This window comes from Staurois parvus, unplaced genomic scaffold (assembly GCF_062004578.1).
Source record: "Staurois parvus isolate SC_StPar_1 unplaced genomic scaffold, SC_StPar_1.0 ptg000530l, whole genome shotgun sequence".
NCBI classification, from domain to species: Eukaryota; Metazoa; Chordata; class Amphibia; order Anura; family Ranidae; genus Staurois; species Staurois parvus.
Window position 1 is genome coordinate 6,976,079 of NW_028318326.1, and position 25,023 is coordinate 7,001,101.

Sequence of the window (25,023 nt, forward strand, 5' to 3'; positions counted from 1 at the left end):
TGTATTAGTTACTGTGATAATTTTGTATTGCTAACTTGGATTCAAAAATCCTATTTACAATGAGGTTGATTTACAAAAAGCAAATAGACTGTGCACTCTGCAAGAGCAGTTTCTCCAGAGCTTAGTAAATGAGCAGGAACTCATCCGTCATTCAATCATGTGCAGGCAAAAGAAGCAGTTTTTTTTTATTTTCCTTTCGTGTGATTGGGTATTCTTTGCAAAGTGAAGGTTTACCTCATATACTAAGCTCTGGAGCAACTGCACTTGCAGAGTGCAACTGCACTTTGAAAAGTGCACAGTCTATTTGCCTTTAGTAAATCAACCCCATTGTTTTAAAGGACATATAAGGCTTTTACTTGGTACACTGTTTGAATAAATTCCCTGCTCATTTTATTATTATAAGCTGACAAAGGGACAAAAATATTAAATCATAGCTGATCATAGGTTTAATCAAAGGGAAATAATTCATTTCAGGTGAAATGCATCAGTGAATGATGTCCTAGTGAGGCTGCACACTTTCAAGCACAATACAGGTATAGGTGCAGTGTACTGGCTTGAACTGTTACGGTGTCTCTCTCTCTGAGAGGCACATTGACAGCTGAAGCCAACAGGTTTGTATTTAACAAACCTTATGTGATCACTATGATTAGCTGTCCTTGTGATCACGTGTGAGAGCCATGTCAATGGGTTACTATTCATTAGTACAGAAGCTACGATCAGTAACAGTGTGGTCTTGGAACTTGGAGTTTGTATCCTGCCTTCTGTCTCACCAGGTGAATGTTGGCTCTAAAGATAGTCTAAAGAGTTCAAGCAGTGTTCACCCAGCAAGGGATAATGAGCTTTGCTGTGGATGGCTCCTAGATTGTGGTCCTCAGTTAAACTTCGTATGGCAATAGCTGTCAGCAGACAGAAATGAAGCATGGTGAGAAAGCAGGCAAGGTTGCAGTCAAACAGAAAAAAGGTCAGGGCAGGTGGATAGCAAGAATCATAGAGAAACACACTATGAGAAAATTGGATGAACAATTGTCTGATTTTCCATGAAGGTGCATATCATGATGTAACCAACAATGGCATTAAAGTGATACTAAAGCTAAAAATGTTTTTTACTTTAATGCATTCCTTGTATTAATGTAAAAAAAAGTTTTCTATTTCTCAACCCCCCGCTTCCCCCTTCCCTGTATGAAGGGTAAGAGAGGAGAGAATAGATTCAACACTGTGCATTGCTGCATCTCTTCTCCCCTCTCTTCCTCTTCACACAGGGGCTTGAGCAGCAGCAGGAGTTAATCAAAGTAGGGTGGGGGTAGGGCTACGTTCAGCTGTGTGTGTCTATGGAGTGTGACTCCATAGACACACAGCCCGGGAGCGTGTGGACACTGTGTGCCTCCATAGCAAACAGCTTGCTATGGGGAAACACGAATAAGAAGATAAACAAACTAATTCAGTGCAGTACAAGTTCCAACTTTCAGCAATAACCTATCAGGAATGTCAGTAAAGTTCATATTCAATGGGGATAAGTGGTCATGCAATATGAGATCCTGCAGCTATCAGTACAGATCAGGGGAGATCAGAAAAGCTCAAAGATAAATATAACACCACAGGATCTCCATTAACATAGTATATTCCATTTATTACAATAAAAGCATAGTACACTTACATCTAACACTCTTGTCATTCACCAGGGATTACATGTAGACACTGTCAGCTTGTGGTATACAGCAGCAGTTCAAATACACTATATTGCCAAAAGTATTGGGACATCCCTCCAAATCATTGGATTCTGGTGTTCCAATCACCTCCATGGCCACAGGTGTATAAAATCAAGCACCTAGGCATGCAGCCTGCTTCTACGAACACTTGTGAAAGAATGGGCCACTCTCAGGAGCTCAGTAAATTCAAGCGTGGTACTGTGATAGGTGGCCACCTGTGCAATAAGTCCATCTGTGAAATTTCCTTGCTACTAAATATTCCACAGTCAACCGTTAGTAGTATTATAATAAAGTGGAAGCAACTGGGAACAACAGCAAATCAGCCACGAAGTGGTAGGACACGTAAAATGACAGAGCAGGGTCAGCGCATGCTAAAGCACACAGTGTGCAGAAGTCGCCAACTGTCTGCAGAATCAATAGCTAAAGACCTCCAAACTTTATGTGGCCTTCAGATTAGCACAACAACAGTGTGTAGAGAGCTTCATGGAATGGGTTTCCATGGCCAAGCAGCTGCATCCAAGCCGTACATCACCAAGTACAATGCAAAGCGTCCCATGCAGTGTTGTAAAGCACGCCGCCACTGGACTCTAGAGCAGTGGAGACATGTTCTCTGGAGTGGCAAATCATACTTCTCTAGTCTGGCAATCTGATGGACATGTCTGGGTTTGGCAGTTGCCAGGAGAACGGTACTTGCCTGACTACATTGTGCCAAGTGTAAAGTTTGGTGGAGGGAGGATTATGGTGTGGGGTTGTTTTTCAGGGGTTGGGCTTGGCCTCTTAGTTTCAGTGAAGGGAACTCTTAAGGCATCAGCATACCAAGACATTTTGGACAAATTCATGCTCCCAACTTTGTGGGAACAGTTTGGGGATGGCCCCTTCCTCTTCCAGCATGACTGCACACCAGTGCACAAAGCAAGGTCCATAAAGATATGGATATAGCGAGTTTGGGGTGGAAGAACTTGACTGGCCTGCACAGAGTCCTGACCTCAACCCAATAGAACACCTTTGGGATGAATTAGAGTGGAGACTGCAAGCCAGACCTTCTTGTCCAACACCAGTGCCTGACATCACAAATGTGCTTCTGGAAGAATGGTCAAACATTCCCATAGACACACTCCTAAACCTTGTAGACAGCCTTCCCAGAAGAGTTGAAGCTGTTATAGTTGCAAAGGGTGGGCCAACTCAATATTGAACCCTATGGACTAAGACTGGGATGCCATTATAGTTCATGTGTGTGTAAATGCAGGCGTCCCAATACTTGTGGCAATACACTGTATCTCTCAAAAGAGAATCTATTCTGACAACTGGCAGAATGCCGCCAGAGCCCAGTGTCCTGGAGCGCTATGCACTTACTTGTGGTAATCCCTACATGGTACTGGGAAAGGTGGACAGTGAAAAGGGCTGGGGGATATGACAAAGGAGGATTGTTCCTTTGAAACATGTTACCACTCCCTTTCACCACCAACCTTTCCCAGTATCACGTAGGAACTACCACGAGGCAGTGCAAAGCACTCCAGGACACTGCTGGCGGCATTCTGACAGTTGTCCGAATAGATTCTTTTCATGCTGGTTTGAAAGATATTTGAACTGCTGCTGTATACCACAAGCTGCCGGTGTCTACATGTAATCCCTGGGCTCCTGACAAGAGCTTTAGATGTAAGTTTACTATGTTTTTGTTGTTATAAATGGAATATACTATGGTAATGGAGATCCCACAGTGTTTCTTTTATCTTTGAGATTTTCTGATCTCCCTGGATCTACAGTGATAGCTGAAGGATCTCATATTGTATCATATTGTTTACTTATTTGAGGTACTTATATAGCGCCGTCAATTTACGCAGTGCTTTACATATATATATTGTACATTAACATCAGTCCCTAACCCTCAAGGGGCGTACAATCTAAGGTCCCTAACTCACATTCATATATACACATACTAGGGCCAATTTTAGACAGGATCCATTTAACCTACCAGCATGTCTTTGGAGTGTGGGAGGAAACCCACGCAGACACAGGGAGAACATGCAAACTCCAGGCCGGTGATGCCGTGGTTGGGATTTGAACCAACAACCCTAGTACTGCCAGGCTGAAGTGATAACCACTAAGCCACTGTGCCGCCCTATTATCTCCTCATCTTCTATGTGTTTCTCCATAGCAAGCTGTTTGCTATGGAGGCACACAGTGTCTGCTCGCTCCCGGTCTGTGTTTGTATGGAGCAGGGGCGGACTGACCATTTGGAAACTCGGGCACTGCCCGAGGACCTGGGGTCAGTAGGGGGCCCCATGAGATGCCCCTGGTACCTTTTTCATAGGCTTTTTTTGAGTTTGGGCAAGGAAACAGGGGCCCCATGATCCCCTATTGCCCGGAGGCCCCATGAGTTGTCAGTCTGCCCCTGGTATGGAGCCACACTCCAAAGACACACACAGCTGGACTTAGCCCCGCCCCCCACCCCACTTTGATTGACTCTTGCTGCTGCTCAAGTCCCTGTGTGAAGAGGAAGAGAGGGGAGAAGAGATGCAGCTAGGCCCAGCATTGGATCTATTCTCCCCCCTCTTCCCCTTCACACAGGGAAGGGGGGGGGGGTAGAGAAATAGAAAACTTTGTTTACCTTAATACAAGGAATGCATTAAGGTAAAAAAAATATCAATCAAATGCTAATTATTACTCGTGAGCTAATATGGTGAATTTCTATAAATAGGTGAAATATAAAAAAGTATATATAAATAAAAAAATAAATAAATAATAATAAATGTGTCTTGAATCAAAAATAATAAAAATTAAATCACCTTATTATAAATGCACAAATAGGTTCGCAAACACATCACACCAACTCATAAATAGTGTCAGAATCTATATAAAAACAAATAACTGTGCTGCGCTCCTATATTGATGTAAATAAACTATAAAAACAGTGTAAGTCCTTACAATATATTATCCAAACAGTACACAAAATTACTTGAATGATCCCTTTAGGATATAGAGAAATATTAGTGTAATAACATTATTATGCGTCCAATATCAATAATAAAGTGAAATCCTCCTTTTCTGAGAGATGGGTACAAATAGGTGAATTCACTCCAACATATAGATGATTGCGGTATATATGAAGCTCAATTATGCGCTCACCTCCATTTTTAGCCCAAAAATACAGGCTAAACAAGCTGTTTATCCTAAAAGGATAAAATGTGCACTGATGTTCACCACCTTCTTTGAATGTGTTCACAGCGTGATTTCCTGATTATCCACCTGGTCTCTCCTCTCATTACTATCCTATGCAGATCTGTGGATGGATGGATGGATGGATATTTCCTCCTTCTCACCTCCAAGGGGAATAATCCTCCTAGATCCACTTCAGAAGTCTCCAAGGGGAATAATCCTCCTAGATCCACTTCAGAAGTCTCCAAGGGGAATAATCCTAGATCCACTCCAGAAGTCTCCACACATATAATGCCAAAAAAAGAACAAAAGATAGTGCTTTACCCTTATAAAACACTTTATTGCATAGCCATTGTATTGCACTCACATTTTAATAATTAAAACAAGCCTTAATGCATATCTCCTTGTGTGTACCGCACACTAGCTGTACTCGGGAGGGGCTCTGACGTCACCACGCCCAGTCGGCTTCTATATGGCGAGTACAGCTAGTGTGCGGTACACACAAGGAGATATACATTAAGGCTTGTTTTAATTATTAAAATGTGAGTGCAATACAATGGCTATGCAATAAAGTGTTTTATAAGGGTAAAGCACTATCTTTTGTTCTTTTTTTGGCATTATATGTGTGGAGACTTCTGGAGTGGATCTAGGAGGATTATTCCCCTTGGAGGTGAGAAGGAGGAAATATCCATCCATCCACAGATCTGCATAGGATAGTAATGAGAGGAGAGACCAGGTGGATAATCAGGAAATCACGCTGTGAACACATTCAAAGAAGGTGGTGAACATCAGTGCACATTTTATTCTTTTAGGATAAACAGCTTGTTTAGCCTGTATTTTTGGGCTAAAAATGGAGGTGAGCGCATAATTGAGCTTCATATATACCGCAATCATCTATATGTTGGAGTGAATTCACCTATTTGTACCCATCTCTCAGAAAAGGAGGATTTTACTTTATTATTGATATTGGACGCATAATAATGTTATTACACTAATATTTCTCTATATCCTAAAGGGATCATTCAAGTAATTTGGTGTACTGTTTGGATAATATATTGTAAGGACTTACACTGTTTTTATAGATTATTTACATCAATATAGGAGCGCAGCACAGTTATTTGTTTTTATAAGGTAAAAAAAATGTTTTTAGCTTTAGTATAATTTTAATGCCATTTTTGGTTACATCATGATATGCACCTTCGTAAAAAACTGACATTGTTCATCCAATTTTCTCATAGTGTGTTTCTCTATGATTCTTGCTATCCAGCTGCCCTGACCTTTTTTCTGTTTGACCATGACCTTACCTGCTTTCTCACCATGCTTCATTTCTGTCTGCTGACAGCTATTGCCATGTGAAGTTTAACTGAGGGCCACAATCTAGGAGCCATCCACAGCAAAGCTCATTATCCCTTGCTGGGTGAACACTGCTTGAACTCTTTAGACTATCTTTAGAGCCAACATTCACCTGGTGAGACAGAAGGTGGGATACAAACTCCAAGTTCCAAGACCACACTGTCACTGATCGGTGCTTCTGCACTAATGAATAGTAATCCATTGACATGGCTCTCACACATGTGATCACAAGGACAGCTAATCATAGTGATCACATAAGGTTTGTTAAATACAAACCTGTTGGCTTCAGCTGTCAATGTGCCTCTCAAAGAGAGAGACACTGTGACAGTTCAAGCCAGTACACTGCACCTATACCTGTATTGTGCTTGAAAGTGTGCAGCCTCACTAGGACGTCATTCACTGACGCATTTCACCTGAAATGGATTATTTCCCTTTGATTAAACCTTTGATCAGCTACGTTTAAATATTTTTTGTCCCTTTGTCAGCTTATAATAATAAAATGAGCAGGGGATTTATTCAAACTGTGTACCAAGTAAAAGCCTTATCTGTCCTTTAAATCAATGGGGTTGATTTACTTAAAGCAAATAGACTGTGCACTTTTCAAAGTGCAGTTGCAGTCTGCAAGTGCAGTTGCTCCAGAGCTTAGTATATGAGTTAAACCTTCAGTTTGCAAAGAATACCTAATGGCATGAAAGGAAAAATAAAAAAACTGCTTTTTTTGCCTGCACATGATTGAATAATGAAGTCAGCAGAGCTTCTGCTCATTTACTAAGCTCTGGAGCAACTACTGTTGCAGAGTGCACAGTCTATTTGCTTTAATAAACCAACCCCATTGTAAATTGGATTTTTGAATCCAAGTTAGCAATACAAGATTATCACAGTAACTAATACATACTGACACTGCTACATTTGGTCTCAGCACTCAGGCTTCAATGAGCCCTGGTAAAAGGCTTAATCGCTATTGGTATACATTTAGTAGGCCTAACACCTGGTTCACATCTGTGCAGGTGGTGCTTCTGCGGGACCCACACAAATACCTGCTGTGACGATCCTGGCGTCAGACCACAGCCCTTCTCGCCAAACTCATGACCAAAGGACTGGCCAGTCTAAAACTGCACTGTCACGTGCGTAACAATGCCACGCCCAGCTGCACCCTGCACAGTCTGTGTACTTGCAGCCTAGGAGCGATTGTTACTGGGTCAGGTTAATTACGCAATTAACCCTTCACACTGCTACCACCTCCTTTTTGTACAAAGAGGAAACTCGGCAATATCAGCAATAACACTATGATGTTTGCATAAGCGTCGGTATACCATTGTCACTGCAGGCAGAGATATACCGAAGTTCAAAACACACACAGTAGCGCTATTTAGAGACAGGGGTTCTTAGTTTACATTAAAGAGCTTTAGAAACAGTTCAACACTTTCAGAAAGTAAGATTTATTACTAAAAGATCAAAAGTGTGCAATAAAAATAGTTACAGAAAAAGATGTAGCCAATATATTTATTTCAGGTAATTATATAGCACCGTCAATTTACGCCGCGCTTTACATATACTGTATATTCACATCAGTCCCTAACCCTCAAGGGGTGTACAATCTAAGGTCCCTAAATCACATTCATATACAAGGGCCAATTTAGACAGGATCCAATTAACCTACCAGCATGTCTTTGGAGTGTGGTAGGAAACCGGAGTACCCAGAGGAAACCCATGCAGGCACAGGGAGATCATGCAAACTCCAGGCAGGAAGTGCCTTGGCTGGGATTCGAACCAATGACCCTAGTACTGCCAGGCGGAAGTGCTAACCATTTAGCCACTGTGTATGTATAAATATACAGAGAGCAATAGCACAGCAAAGAGATAAGAGAAAGGAATTTAAATAGATAAAGTACTTGCCAAAAGCCTTGGGTTAAGCAGCTTTCAAGTTTCAGAGCAAAAGGGCTGTCTCCCAGAGTTGGTTCCGATGTTACAAGGGAGAATCTTCAACTTCGACTCAACCCAGCTTAGCTTACTGCTTCAAACATAACAGCTTTTCTAGCAACTCAGCAGGGTGTCTCCATGAAGCAGAGAACCAATCGCCTCATTTGGGGAGGGAGGTGTAGGTGGAGACCCCAGCTAGAACAAAAATCCCTCCTAGCTTATATCATGGCCCATAACTTACCCTCGGTGCGTTTAGCAGCCTTGCCACTAGTAAATTAATATGCAGACGCATCTGCTGAACGTCTAGGTATGAAATATGACATACCTGTTGTGACGGTTAAGGAGATATAATTTTCTGCTTTCCTGGAGCTGTCAGCTAGGGGGTGTAATATATCAGGCGATTTGTATTAAAGTGAGCCATCCGAATATGTGCTCCATGTTTGTGTAATTATTTCCTTTTTGGAGATATAAAATTATATGGAAAACTGGGTTTTTAAATGTAGGTCCAGCTAGCTGGAATATCTTTGAACTCAGTGAAGGACTTGGTTTATGGCTTTACAATCCTTTGCCAGCAAGAGTCTCACAGACATATGGGTGCCAGGCTAATTGGGGTTTATAGCCATGAGGTCCCCCGCTGGGCCTTGATGCCTTTTTGACCTCAGCATCTAGGAACCACGTGTGACTCAACAGGGAGGGAGAGGGGATGAGGGAAGCTGATTTGGGAGTAGAAAATGATATAAGATGGAGGCCTTTGCCAAAATGGAGGTTTGCATCCATCTCTGTGTGCACTTTGCTACACCTGCAGCCACACCACCCACACAGAGGAATGCGGGACCCGCAGGTGGGTGCCATTAATTCTAATGACACGCCACCCACACTGGTAATCGCAACCATACTGGGAATGCGCTGTTTTTATCTTTGAAGAAGAGGAGGAACCAAAATTGCCAGCGGGGGACTTGAGAAAAGGAGGATTGGGGTTACGCTGTGCAATACCACTGCGCAAAGTGCAATGATGTCCTTACAGGATGTCTTCAACTTACAAGCCGACCTCAATGCACTGTTTAGTTGGGAAACTATGTGGCAAATGAGGTTTAATGTTGATAAATGTAAGGCTATGCACTTGGGGGCTAAGAATATGCATGCATCATACATACTAGGGGGAGTACAACTGTGGGAATCAATGGTGGAGAAGGATCTGGGAGTTCTGGTAGATCACAAGCTTATTAATGGCATGCAATGCCAAGCTGCAGTTTCTAAAGCGAGCAAAATCCTCTCTTGTATTAAAAGAGGTATAGGCTCCAGACAGAGAGATATCATATTACCCCGATACAAATCATTAGTAAATAGTAGGTTTTTTTTCGTCTGAATAGTCGGAATCGGCTGTCAATTTTCCTATTGTGTATAACCAGCTTAACATTGGTTGGTTTTAGAGACATCACCATGTTACACTGCTATCAGGTTTGATTTAAGCAAAGAAATAAAATGAGAAAAATGGGACATAAAATTCCCTAACAAGCTATACAATCTATTATAGAACATGCAGCATTCAGATGCATTAATCTCAAGTTAAAACAGAACTAAAGTTCCACTGTCACCAATTGTGAGCAAGCAGACCCTTTATTGCAGAAGAGACTTACAATGCCTCTTCTGCAATAAAATATATCTACCTACCTGTTTGCTGTCTTTTCCAACATGTAAATTGAGCTGTGCATGCACAGGAGTCACATCATCCCACACCAGCCAATGGAATCAACTGAAGACCGGCGAGGGACAGGAACCATTGAAGGAAAGGTAAGTTTATCTCCTCTTTAAAGTAGATCTAATCCTAATAACTAAATCTCATTAACCTTCTTAAAGTGGAGATCCTGGCTAAACCGGTAATATTAAATCTGCTCCCACCACCATGTTAACTCCTATTCTAACTACCCTGTAAAGCCGAGATGTGTATACTGACCTATTCTCGGGGCGCTTAGGTCCACTCATGTCGTCAGCTCCCAGCGCCAGCTTTAGGGAAGAGGAGGGACTGTGGATAATGGACCCATAGTAAGTCTATGATATTGCAAACATTGCAGCCGCTGTCCCTGCTCTCTCCTCTCCCCTCCCCTGAAGCCAGCCGCTGGGGAAATCACGTTACTGGACCGGAGCGCCCTGAGACTACACATCTTTCTTCTACAGACTGAACCACATTGCGCAGGCACGACCCACCATGGTCACTATCAAGAAAAACACTGAGCTATCCAAATGTGTCCAAACTGAAAAGCAATACAACTGAAAGTGTGATTAAAATATAAATAAATATATGGAACGAGACGTTTTTTAAAATCATATTAAATTCTCCAACAGAAATGTATAGACAAAACAGCACTTCCCCTAATATCCTCAGATACATAAACTGAAACAAAATATATCGCTCACAAAATCTCTATATTAATAAGAATGTGAAATGAATACCTAGGGATCGTTTATAAAAAAAATGTTTTGGAATGCCTTAGTATAAAAGTCACAAATAATACCAGTATAGTTTATAATATGTGTTAAATATCTCTTTCTGTTTGTTGCCTTTCGCTCGGCAAATATAACATCTTCTAACATTTGGTCTTAAGAGAAAAAAGCCTTGAGAATTTTCAACCAGAAGAGCTACTGCAGAGTGTGAACTGCTATACAAAATTGATAAAATGTTTCAGAGAAAGAACATCTGTGAAAGGTTTCAGTCTGGTAAACTTGTCAAAAAAGAAACAGTTCTGTCTCTGCAACACTGTATTAATTCTGTATAGCAGTTCGGGCAACTAGAATAATATGAGGGAAGTTCAAGTCAAACCGGGACTTTCAATTTTTTGGCTATGAAAAGGGATGGTAGCATGGTGGTATCTCACGCAGTAGTAATTGGCAAGTGTGTCCTATTACTGATAGGCAGCACACATGTTGTGGGCCAGTCCAGAGACTGCTAATCAAGATGGCAGCCAACAGTGTTAGTGTGTGCATGGAACAGCGTGCAGTGATGAAGTTTCTTGTGAATGAAGGCGTAAAGCCTGTGGATGTCTATAGAAGACTTGAAGCACGGGATGGTGATGAGACCCTCAACTGCATAAGACATTTGAATGGTGTAAATGTTTCTAAGATGGCTGTACCCGCGTCAGTGGTGATCCTTCTTTTGTTGTTTCCCAACCCACAGCAGTCATCCCTGTGAACATTCAGCACGTGGAACGGCTGATCCTGGATATTTGATGCATGAAATTGCACAAGAAACAAATCTTTCTGTGGGAACAGTGAACACAATGATGATGAAGTGAAGCAGGCTGTCCTAGGATGATTCAGGCATACTGACAAATATTTCTATGCTGAAACTTTCCAGGCATTGATATAAGTGTATTAATGTAGCAGGGGAGTATGTTGAAAAATGCAGTTTCCACTCCTTGAAATTTGTTCTTTTATTATGTAAACTAAAATGTCCTGGTTTGACTTGAATGCCCCTCCTAAAAAAGCTATGTGAAAAAACAGTGTGTACATAAACCACTTCAAAGGTATCACTTTCATGGTGCCCCCCATCCCCATAGATAAAAATGAGGCATACAGAAATACACCATGTCTAATATCCACAAATAAAAAGTCCTTTTGATGGCTAATTTTACACTAGTGTATGCTCTTCAGTATCTTAATTTTTGTAAACCTCAGCCTGTACTCCTTATCTCTAGGAAAGTAGGGCCCAGCCTTGAGCATTGAAATTATCCTGCTGCTGGTCAATTTTATACTACTGTAACATCTCTGGTCTCTTAATTCTCATAATAAAACACCTGTCTATACATGATGTCTCTAGTACATTTCAGCCAATTCTCCCTCATTGAAAATGTTCTACTGCTGTCTAATTCACACAGCTGAATCCTGTGCAGATTTTTCATTCTTGTAGTAAACACAGTTTCAAGTAAATTTGGGCCTAGTCCTTCTCATTAAAATTATCCTTCTGCTGGTAAATTTACACTTCTGTATCCTATGTCTCAAAATGCCAACCAAATTGTTCTCTTAGTTTCTCCCAAGACCTAATGCTCATTCCCATGCATCAAATCTACACTTTCAAAGGATGGAAATATTTGTACCCGCAACCCAAAGGTTGCTGTATCCATAATTCATTTGGGTATATGTTGGTTAATTTACTCGGTATATCACATTATGTTTTTTTATGACCTATTGGCCATTTGGCCATTTTTTGGTATTAATAATAAAGATTGACTATCTGTCTCATATTCTCTGCCTTTTAAGTCTTCTGGGGGTTTTCTTGACCTTTTGGCCGCATCTTTTTCGTACTTTCATAAACATTAGTGCTTCTGCTGGGTGTGAAGCTCCAAAAATGCATTTTTACAAAATTAGTTTCTGAGATGCAGTGCGCTCAGGCAGGCATTATGGGCCTGTTCATACCTACACATGAACTGGTTTGTTGCAGTTAGGCAGCCCATTTATTTTGAAAGAGCCCCCAACACATGTAAAAAATGTGGCTGCACTACTTTTGGACATTGCAGTGTACCCTGAGGCACAGAGTATTCACATTAGTGTCATCTGTATATGGTAGGGTGTTGTTCAGAATGCAACACGCACATACACTCACCGGCCACTTTGTTAGGTACACCTTGCTAGTACCGGATTGGACCTCCTTTTGCCTTCAGAACTGACTTAATTCTTCATGGCATAGATTCAACAAGGTATTGGAAACATTCCACAGAGATTTTGTTCCATATTAACATGATAGCATGCCTTTCTATTACCTCAAACCAGTCTGCCCATTCTCCTTTGACATCAACAAGGCATTTCCGTCCACACAACTGTCGCTCTTTGGAAATGTTCTCTTTTTTGGACCATTCTTTGTAAACCCTAGAAATGGTTGTGTTGGAAAATCCCAGTAGATCAGCAGTTTTTGAAATACTCAGACCAGCCCATCTGGCACCAACAACCATGCCACGTTCAAAGTCGCTTAATTCCCTTTTCTTCCCCATTCAGATGCTCGGTTTGAACTTCACCAAGTTTTCTTCGCCACATCTAGATGCCTAAATGCATTCAGTTGCTATCATGTGATTGGCGGATTAGCAATTTGTGTTACCAAGCAATTGAGCAGGTGTACCTTATGAAGTGGCAGGTGAGTGTATAGCGCTACCCCCAGTGGAGCCACTGAAGCTCTTCTAGGGATAGTCAGAGGAGTTCTGCACCAGTATGATCCACCCTTACCAGCATCTGAGTTAGCATGGACATCCCTAGAAACAATTCAGTAGAATTTAACAGATGAATGCCCTACAAAAGAAAAGGTTAGAAAAACAAATGTAATGTCAAACAGTTTACAGCACAATGACACACTTAGCATAATATCACTTTACTTTGACCAAAGGCCCTAACTACAAGCAAGAGGCTCTGCCTACTCTTACTTCACTGGCTAGTAGGAAGTTTAGTCTTGCTGGTGCTGGGGCCTATATTCTGATAGAACGCTTACCCTTCCCTTCTGAGGATATTTGTAATTCAAAGATCCTTGGACCCTGATGGTCCTGTAAAGATCAGAAAAACATCTCCTTTCCTTTCCCTGGGGCCCCTCTTCAAAGCTGATGACCTGGCAGCATCTCCAGACAGTCCTCATTCAAAGGATTGGGAAACAGCTTAAGTCTCTCAAGAATACAGGAAGAATCAGCAGCAACACACTGTAGCAAAAGCACAGGAACATTAAAGTGTTTGTAAACCCTTCTATATACCCAGTGAAGTGACTGGCCTCAAGTGATAGAGAGATTTAAAAAAAATCTTCCTACATAAGATGTACTTGTTTATCTACAGTATTCTCTTCTCTACAGCTGTTCACTTTGCAGAATTTATAAAGCTTGCCTGAGAATTCAGAAAAAAAGGGGATGGAGAGCTGAAATTACACACTGTAGAGCTAACTGAGGAAAACTCTGAGATCTGATTGGAGGGAATGGACACACCCCACCTCCACATGGCACACAGGAAGGAAGCTGAGGTTGTCAATCTGCTGGAGCTTCTTCCCCATCACCATTTTTCTCTTGGTGTCAGGGAAACCTGTCATAAGTGATTGATGCTGATAGCAGAGGAATGAAGCAGCAGACAGAAATAACACTTAGTGCATTTTTAATTGAGACCAGTACACAATTTAGACGGATATGCTTTGTTCATATTCTGTGTCTGAGTTTTACAATCGCTTTAATACATGTGTAGGCAAGAGCAGTTAGCTTGCCTGCCACTAGATGGCTCTGTTGCAATTTGTGGCATGGTAAGGGGAAAGTTGTAAGCTAGTGTTAGCAAACCTTGTAACTACATAGGGACTGCCTACTGCAAATTTACTGCGGCAGAGCTGCCCTGATGTGCTTAATCATGTACATGATAAAGCATTTCCAGGGGTTGGGGGGTGCGTTTGTTACTGGTGATATCAGTGTCAGTTAGCCAGTTCCCATAAAGTGTTAGATTGCCCGCCACACTATCACAGTCCTACTATAGGTCACTGATTATTATTATTACAGGTACTTATATAGCGCCATCAATTTAAGCAGCGCTTTACATATATATTGTGCATTCACATCAGTCTCTAACCCTCAAGGGGTGTACAATCTAAGGTCCCTAACTCACATACTGATCACCACCATTACTAGGATTAAAACATTAATAATACTTCCACAAAAAATGGCAACTGACCCAACCTATAACCAGCCTTAGCAGTAAGTTTCACATGGAAGGGCAATGCACATTGCAAACAAAGGATTTCCCAGCAATACTTACCAGCCAGCCTGCGAAACAACCAATTTGACCTTGCCTAAGTTTCCCTTGTTCTTTTGGCTAGTTACTTTCCAAACATATGCTGCCATGGAGTCTTCCCACTGCTATGAGTCGGCTAATTACGGAATGCAGCCTCTGGCTCGACTTCAGAATTTATGGTAGTAGGGTCCCATGGGGTAGGAGCAAACGTTAAGTTACCCAAACATATGCTGCCATGTAGTCTATCAGGAAAGGAAAATGACAATAAGTATTTGATAAAAAAAAAGTTTCTGTTTTCCTGACAGACTCCATGGTAGCATACATTTGGGAACTAACTGGCCAAAATTACAAGGGTGGGGATACAGAAAAAAGTAAGGTTTCAATTATAGCATTTAGAGAGACCACACCCGAAGAGGTAGAGGAGGCTGGGCATGTGATCTTATTGGTCCTCCACCATCAGTCCGGGTGTGAGGGCAGCCTGGCTGTAGCCCAGTAGCACACAGCTTCCACAGAGAACCCTGCCAATGAGGACAGCACTGCACCAGTTGCCTGAAATGCCAGCCAATAGATCCCTCCACCTATTTGCCCTTGTACCAAGTCCTACCCTTGACTTCACTGTGAGAGAAGTTGTCTCGGGGGTTAAATGCAAGTACTGTAGTTGCTTGTGTGCTGTACTGTTTGTAAAGAATGAAGGTTTTTTACCTTCATGCATAAAAGGTAAAAAACCTTCTTTGTGCTGCGGGAGTATGATCAGGTAAGGAAAACTACTGATCACCAATGAAAGGGGTGCAGGATTGATTATTACTGTCACTGACCACCAATAAAAGATGAGGGGGAATTAATTATCACTGCTAATGACATAGCTGCCAACAAATGAAAATAATTAGGATGGATACTTTGAAGAGAATGAGAAAAGCACTGCAAGCCGACTGGTCAGATTGTGGCCAACAAATGGGCATGGTCAATAAAGTGGATGTCATTTCACAGCACATGACTTGTAATGTGCCACCTTTTCCCTTTGTTATATTTTAAACAAAATAAGGCCTGGGTGTGCACTGAAGAGCATGTGGGCATAAAATAATCCCCATTGCTGGTGTCAGTTGCAGTAACAGTAACCACCAACATTGGAGCCAGTGGGAGACATAATAAATCCAGCATTGGTGGTCAGTGGCAGTTACATTAAAGCCTTCCTTTCATCAGTAGTTAGTAGCAGTGTTATTAATCTTGAATTTCATTAGTGGTCAGTAGCAGTAAAAATGAAGTCCTCTTTCATTGGTGCCTAGTGGCAGTGAAAATAAAGCCCACCTTTCATTGTTGAGATAATTAAACCCCACCACATCTCTCCCTGTTCATTGGTGGTCAGTGGCAGCAATAATTACCCCCAGGCACCCTTGTCATTATTGGTCAGTGGCATTCATAACTAATCATCCGCTCCTTTCATTGGTGGTCAGTGGCAGCGATAATTAATTCCCCCGCCCCTTTCATGGGTGTCAGTGCTTTTCCTTACCTGATTACATGCTCCAGTGAAGCTGCCTCTCTTTTCAGCTTGTAGGGCTAGGACTATAGTTCTACTGCTGGGCAGAGATCATTCTTGAAAGTACTGCAGTTTATGTCTGAACACAAAAAAACATTCCAGCATCCGGCCTGTGCTGCCATTTTGTCCTGGTACTAAGTGTACTGGATCCTATGGGATGTGGATACTGCTGGACAATGTCCCAAATCTTAGGACTATTCCACAAGATCCAGGACATTTGTAAACTGTGCACCAATTAAATAGGCAGAGAATTCATTATCACTGAAAACATCCACCTATGAAGTGGGGGGGGGGAGATTTTTATCACTATTAGAGATGAGCGAATCGAACCAGGCGAACCGGAATTCGAGTCGAATTTCAGGAAATATTCGATTCGCGGCGAAACCGAAATTTTGCCTACTTCGGGTGCGCGAATCGAACATTTCCCGATCAGCCGGCAAAAGTGTCCCTGCAGTGAGCTCCGCTATTTCTGACAGTTCTCTGACAGAAGGAACACATGTTTAGCGGTTGAAACATTGTATCTATTAGTTTACATTTAGGATACAGATGTTTCAACCACTGTTCATGTGAAGAAGCTGTGAGAGAACTGTCAGAAATAGAGGAACTCTGCACATACACTTTTTGCCGGCTTGGAATTATTCTTCTTTTCATCCTACTTCTTCTTCTTCTTCATCTTCATCCTCAGAAGAAGAGGATGAGGATGAGGATGAAGAAGAAGAAGAAGAAGTAGGATGAAAAGAAGAATAATTCCAAGCCGGCAAAAAGTGTATGTGCAGAGTTCCTCTATTTCTGACAGTTCTCTCACAGCTTCTTCACATGTACAGCGGTTGAAACATCTGTATCCTAAATGGAAACTAATAGATACAATTTGTATCTATTAGTTTCCATTTAGGATACAGATGTTTCAACCGCTGTACATGTGAAGAAGCTGTGAGAGAACTGTCAGAAATAGAGGAACTCTGCACATACACTTTTTGCCGGCTTGGAATTATTCTTCTTTTCATCCTACTTCTTCTTCTTCTTCTTCTTCATCCTCATCCTCATCTTCTGAGGATGAGGATGAGGATGAAGAAGAAGAAGAAGCAGTAGGATGAAAATAAGAATAATTCCAAGCCGGCAAAAAGTGTATGTGCAGAGTTCCTCTATTCTGCAGATACACTTAGAGGAGCTCTGCACATACACTTTTTGCCTGTTTGGAATTAATCTTATTTTCATCCTACTTCTTCTTCTTCTTCTTCTTTATCCTCATCCTCAGAAGAAGAAGAAGAGGATGAAGAAGAAGAAGAAGAAGAAGAAGAAGAAGAAGAAGTAGGATGAAAATAAGAATAATTGCAAGCCGGCAAAAAGTGTATGTGCAGAGTTCCTCTATTCTGCAGATACACTTAGAGGAGCTCTGCACATACACTTTTTGCCGGCTTGGAATTAATCTTATTTTCATCCTACTTCTTCTTCTTCTTCTTCTTCTTCATCCTCATCCTCATCCTCAGAAGAAGAAGAAGAGGATGAGGATGAGGATGAAGAAGAAGAAGAAGAAGAAGTAGGATGAAAATAAGAATAATTCCAAGCCGGCAAAAAGTGTATGTGCAGAGCTCCTCTAAGTGTATCTGCAGAGCTCCTCTAAGTGTATCTGCAGAATAGAGGAACTCTGCACATACACTTTTTGCCGGAAACCGCTGTATGGAGGGAATGTCCCAGAACTGTCAGAAATAGTCTATTTCTGACAGTTCTGGGACATTCACTCCATACAGCTGTTTCAACCGCTGTATGGAGGGAATGTCATAGAACTGTCAGAAATAGACTATTAATGACAGTTCTGGGACTGTCCTTCCATACAGCGGTTGAAACATTGTATCTATTTGTTTCCATAAATGGATCCATTTATGGAAACAAATACATACAATGTTTCAACCGCTGCATGGAAGGACAGTCCCAGAACTGTCATTAATAGTCTATTTCTGACAGTTCCATGACATTCCCTCCATACAGCGGTTGAAACAGCTGTATGGAGTGAATGTCCCAGAACTGTCAGAAATAGACAGAAACTGTCACAGAACTGTCCTTCTTCTCATCCTTCTCCTTCTTCTCATCCTTCTTCTCATCCTTCTCCTTCTTCTCATCCTTCTCCTTCTTCTCATTCTTCTCCTTCTCCTTCTTCTCATCCTTCTCCTTCTCCTTCTTCTCATCCTTCTCCTTCTCCTTCTTCTCATCCTTCTCCTTCTCCTTCTTTTCATCCTTCTCCTTCTCCTTCTTCTCATCCTTCTCCTTCTCCATCTTCTCATCCTTCTCCTTCTTCTCATCCTTCTCCTTCTCCTTCTTCTCATCCTTCTCCTTCTCCATCTTCTCATCCTTCTCCTTTTCCTTCTTCTCATCCTTCTCCTTCTGCTTCTCCTTCTCCTTCTCCTTCTTCTCATCCTTCTCCTTCTTCTCATCCTTCTCCTTCTTCTCATCCTTCTCCTTCTTCTCATCCTTCTCCTTCTTCTCATCCTTCTCCTTCTCCTCATCCTTCTCCTTCTCCTCATCCTTCTCCTTCTTCTCATCCTTCTCCTTCTCCTCATCCTTCTCCTTCTCCTTCTTCTCATCCTTCTCCTTCTCCATCTTCTCATCCTTCTCCTTCTCCTTCTTCTCATCCTTCTCCTTCTTCTCATCCTTCTCCTTCTCCTTCTTCTCATCCTTCTCCTTCTTCTCATCCTTCTCCTTCTCCTCATCCTTCTCCTTCTCCTTCTTCTCATCCTTCTCCTTCTCCTTCTTCTCATCCTTCTCCTTCTCCTTCTTCTCATCCTTCTCCTTCTCCTTCTTCTCATCCTTCTCCTTCTTCTCATCCTTCTTCTCCTTCTCCTTCTCTTTCCTCATCTCCAAGGGCATTTAAATTAAAGGTACAGTGTTCTGCACTAATTTAAAGTCTCTCTGAAGCCTAGAAACCCTTTTTATAAGTCATCTTCGTAGCGAAGAAATTCGCATCGAATCGAATTTCACACTGGAATTCGCCGAATCAGCCGAATCGAATTTTTGAGAAATTCGCTCATCTCTAATCACTATCTCTGACCACCAATGAAATGGGGAGTTGATTATTATTGCCACTCGCCACCAATGAAAGAGGGGGTTAGTAACAGCCACTGACTACTAAGGGAAGGGAGGGCTTTCATGTTACTGTCAATGACCACCAATGCATTGTTTAACCCCTTCAGCTTTTTTGACAAGCAGTGGAAGCCGTGAGTTTGAGCTTTCTTTAGCAGGTTCTTGTCTTTGCTGTAAAGGATACCTGGGCAATTGTAGAGCCACCAGATCACTTTTATTGGAATAAGTGGTTACATCCTTCCCCCTCCCCCACCAGACTCTCCCTGCTCCTTGGTTCTTGGGTTCTTCTGTACCTCCCGGAAACCCAGGAGCACAATAACCAATGTCAGGATGGTGCTGCAATCTACTCTGCTAACTATGAACCCATAAGTCCTCAGCTCTGAACATTTTCGCGTTCAAAGTTGTCAAAATCCCACCTGAAAGGATGGGTGCACAGCAGATGAGCTGAAGCAGAAAGCAAGGGAGTCATTAGACCCCTGAAGAGAAACCATGAAAATATATATAAAAATATATATAAAAATGTTTAAAACACTTTTTAAAAAAATGTAAAGTATAGTACAATACAAATACACATGAAGAACACACACAATTATATAAACCAGGGCTCATTAAATCCAAGGTACCAGGAATGGGCTGACAAAAACCAAGGACTAGAAATAGTGTCCTGGCGTCTGGCCTTTTGTCAGCCCACTCCCAGTTACCTAGTTGCTGCCCACGCTATAGCTGAATGACGGCTACAGCATGGCCGGATAGTCCTGGGAGGGCATCTATTTACGCCTTTCCAGTACCCTGCCCACCTGCAAACTCCAGGGGCACGCATCGGGCATGCTCTGTGATCACTGTGTCCTTAGGGAACAGCTGATGAAAGATCAAGGTAAAGGGCCAATCACCTGGGCACTTTACCATGTGATCAGCTGTGTCCAATCTGATCAGCTGATCACATTGTAAACAGACTTGTCGGTTATCAGCAGTCCTTTCCTCACATACTGTCACAGTGTAAGGAAAGGAGAGACGGCAATTCTGACAGGAACTTACAGGCATTTACACTGATAATCAGGGCACTGATCATCAGTGTTCTAATAATCAGTGCAGCCCTATTAGTGCTGCCAATAAGTGCCCCCTGTTAGTCAGTATTTGCAAAATTTTCCAACAGAAACTAAGAAAACCTTTTTTTTTTTCAAAATATTCAATCTTTTTTTGTTTGTTTAGCTACAAATAAAAACCCACCAATTATGATTAAATACCACCAAAAGAAAGTTCTATCTTTCTCAAAAAATTTTTTATTTGGATCCAATGTTGCATAACCGTGCAATTGTCATTCAAACTGTGACAGCACTGAAAGTTGACAATTGGCCTGCGCAGGAAGGGGGTGAAAGTTTTTTAACATTTTTTTTTTTAAAAACTGTCTCCTCACTTTTTTAGCAGGCTGTTAGATTCAAGGCAAATTTGTCAAGCCATGATATAAACAATTGTGCCACCCATGTTAAATATATCTGCTCATGCCACAGTGAGAGCACTAATTCTAGGTGCCTCATTTATGGTTAACTCTAAGCTGATAAGCATGTAAAGCATATCTAAATCCAAAAACAAAAATGTAATATATTGCAGTTTATCAAGCCTTAAGTAGTTTTCTTTTTTTAGACTTTTTCTCATTTACCTTCACCCAGTAATCTGGCCAGTAACATACTTTCTGTCTTAAGGTGGCCCTACTCTATGAAGCAACAAGGGGGCCATCCTTGGACAGCAGCATTACTCGCCTTTGGAGATGGTAGTGTTAGATACACTAGCAAACGTAGATGGACTTGGCTAACAAGTAATAAAGCCACACACCAACTAATAATTTTTAAACCATTATAGGAGCAGACTTTTTTTCCTTTTGGGATAATGATTTTTTTTATAAATAGATAAAGCCTAACCATTGTAAACACCCATTTCAGTGTTAAATAGTTTCTTCTCAACCCTGTAAATGCCACTTTTACTGACCAGCTTGGTCTTGGTTGAAAGAAAACAGACTTAAACTTAGCCCTGGTTAACATATATGCGGCTCTGCGGGCCACATTTTGCACAGGCATTCATTTGAATGGACTCCCGTGCCCTGTGACACGCAGGGAAGAAGTCTCTGCACTTCTTTGGAAAACTCAGCCCGCACAGGAACCTCAGTTCCTAGTGCAGTTGCGATTTCCAGTGCGGGTGGCGTGCCATTAGAATTAATGGCACCCACCCGCGGGTCTGCATTCTTCTGTGCGGGTGGTGCACGGATTTTTGTGCAGATCCGCAGCGGCACCACCCACACATATGTGAACCAAACCTGAATGTCTGTATCACCAGGTGATACGAAAGGAAAATAAAAGAAGAAAACTAAGGCAACCACCACAGTTAAGGATTGGTAAGCTGAAAATAAATACATAAATAAATAAAAATATAATAATAATTTTGTATATATACATATATCTCTTTTGGGTTTAGGCACGCTTTAAAGTGTTACCTACTGAAACTTTTGAAGTTTTGAAGCTTGACATGTTTGATATCTATTTACTCAGCCCTACCTCAGCTTTCTTTTATACAATTAAATTGGGGATTAAATTGTGTTTGTGTGCACTCAACTTCATTTAAGTGTATTTTTTCCTGAAAGTACAAATTTGACTGAAAAATTACAACTACCATCTTTTTATTTTACAGGACCTCTGCATTCAGATAACATATAATCTTCTGTGATTTTAAAGCAGAAATCCAGGAAAACATTTTTTGGCCTGTGCAGTGGGGCTCAAATGTTCATTTTATTCTAGGGGAGAGGACGTTGAAGATATACTCACCTGACGCGCTGATCCTCCACTAACAAGACTGGTCCTTTTGGCTTCTGACACAACAACCCCCCCCCCCCGTGGTCCAGCAGTCTTGGAAATGGACTGTTCCTGATATCAGCACACTCAAGGCGGGCTCAACAGACAGGAACAGTCCATCGTAAAAAAATTTACTGAAGTTCTGCTTTAAGTACATTTATAGCCCCATATTTTGACTTTAACATGTGTGTGTGAAAAATAAAAACATTTTTCCAGATGGAAGCATAATATTGCTCCCTCTGACACCAATGTTGGGGGATGCAATTACTGTCACTGACACCAGCGATAGGGTTTACTTTATTCCTACTTTCTCTTTTGTCCACCTGCAGGCCCCATTATTTGGCAAAATGGGAATGGTGCCAAACTGCAAGCAATACACTGTAAAGTGATACCTGTGGCAGGCGCAGCACTATGTAGTGCCTTGTGCGCTGTGGCATTAGAAAAATTATGCAATTGCTGTTTCTTTTGTTTGATTAGACTGACTTTACTCTGTAATTCCTCCAATGCCGTTCTATGGATGCAGTAGGTTTAAAGAGCACACCGAATACTTTAGTTAACTTTTTATTAACTTCAATCTTCTTCATATAACACTGCTTACAATGGCTTGTTTCGTTTATCTTACAGTGGCTTATTTCTTTCGTATTACAATGGTTTAATTCGTATTACAGTGCTTTGATTCAGTGGATTATATCGGTGGAACTACAAGTAAACACACACAACAGATTTTACACACAGATCTACCTGCACTGTTAAACAACAGAGGAACACACAAGTGTAATAAATACCTATTTGGCCTTCTCTGCTTCCATAGAGCTTCTCTGACTGGAACTTTGTCTGTTTCCTCTTCTGTCTGATGAGCAAGTGACTCTAGAACAATCTAGCAGGGAGTTTTACACAGGCACAAATGTGAAACTGGCTGGGATTGGTTAAGGCCCTGTACAGTGTGAGGATGGCTGTGATTGGCTCACCTTGTACTGACTCTTAAAGGCATATTTTCCTTTTCTGCTTCTGCTAACACAATGAATATATAAATGTCATATAACATTCAAAGACATAAATTACAGCAATGATTCTGCTTTTGGCTTTAACATATGCACATATACACTGTACTGAGGTTATTGGCAGGTTTGGTATACACATATATGTGAACCATATTAGCATATTAGGACCGGTCTTAGCTGGCCAGCTACACTCCCACCAAAATTATCTATAATTCTATGTTCTCAGTAATAGGATTCGAACATTAATTTGAGGAATTTTCCATCAGTTTCTCAACTCTCAAGTGTCTTTGTTACTCTCAAGCAGAACAACTAACTTTTGTATTGGACGTTCCAACTTGAGTGGAGTTGTGAGACGTTTTCCCTTTTTGTCCAGTTTTGAGTCTCCCATTTGTAACAATACTCTTCTTGCTAGTCCTTCTTCGTCCTTTCGAGCTTCTAGGACTTTGGCCAATTTCCATTGACTTCTAGGTAAGTCATCTTCCTTTACTAACACTATGTCATCAACATGAACATTTCTTCTAGGCGTTTGCCATTTACTTCTTAGTATGAGATGAGCTAAGTACTCCTTGCTCCATCTATTCCAAAACTGCTCTGATAAATATTGAACTCTTCGCCATCTTTTCCTTGCGTATAAATCCTCTTTGGTGAAGTTGCCAGGCGGTGGCTGTATGTAATCAGCCTTAAGGTGAAGTAGATGGTTGGGCGTTAGAGGTTCCAAGCTTGTTGGGTCGTTGATGTTGTTGACTGTAAGTGGACGACTGTTAACAATAGACATTACTTCATAGAATAGTGTCCTAAGTGAAGCATCATCTAATATTCCGGCGTTCTTTTTCAACACTGAACTTAGTACGTTTCTTACAGTTCTGATTTGCCTCTCCCAGACTCCGCCTGTATGGCTTGCATTTGGAGCATTCATGTGAAAATCACACTGTTTCTCTAACAAGTACTCAGTTACTTTTTCTTTATCAATCTCTTTTAGAGCCTTGTTCAATTCGTTCTTTGCTCCAACAAAATTAGATCCTTGGTCAGATCTAAGTTCTCTGACAGTACCTCTAATGGCTATGAAACATCTTAAGGCGTTGATAAACGCGTCGGTTGACATATCTTCCAACATTTCCAGGTGAATTGCTCTGGAGCTTAGACACGTAAATATCAGTCCATATCTATTGTACTCCTTGCAGTTTTGTTTAGTGATAAGTGGGCCGAAGCAATCCATTCCGCTATAAAGAAATGGTGGTGATGGGTTTACACGATCAACTGGTAGATCAAACAATATCAGAAGGTAAGTCTTTTCTCCCAAACCCGAGAACACATGCAGATTGGTTATAGACAATTCTTTAATATGTGCATTTTACTGGTTGCCATTCAGTTTAGCAACAACCCTGATGATCTACTTGCTACCTGCCCCAACTAAAGTCAGTTGCATAGCACATACAGTACATTTTTAACAGGAATCAATATTGACAATCTGTAATTACTGTATGTAAAATGTTCTTTATTCATTACTTTTTGATCTTTGAAGAAATATCTTATTGCATTTACTTGCATAAAGCATGTATAACAATTAATGTATAAGACACATTATATTATTTAAAATAATAATAAAATAATAATAATAAAAATAGCAAGTAAATAAATAGAAAAACATGGGCATGCTACCTGTCACAGCTACAGTCGTGCAGGCACATAAAATACACTTTTGAGAG

At 41.2% G+C, this 25,023-nt stretch overlaps 1 long non-coding RNA gene across 1 annotated transcript in view; it reads right to left on the minus strand.

The window, feature by feature from the left end:
- LOC149451606 (uncharacterized) overlaps nucleotides 1-25,023 on the minus strand; it is a 127,360-nt gene that overhangs the window by 12,789 nt on the left and 89,548 nt on the right. The gene's annotated exons all lie outside the window — the stretch shown is intronic.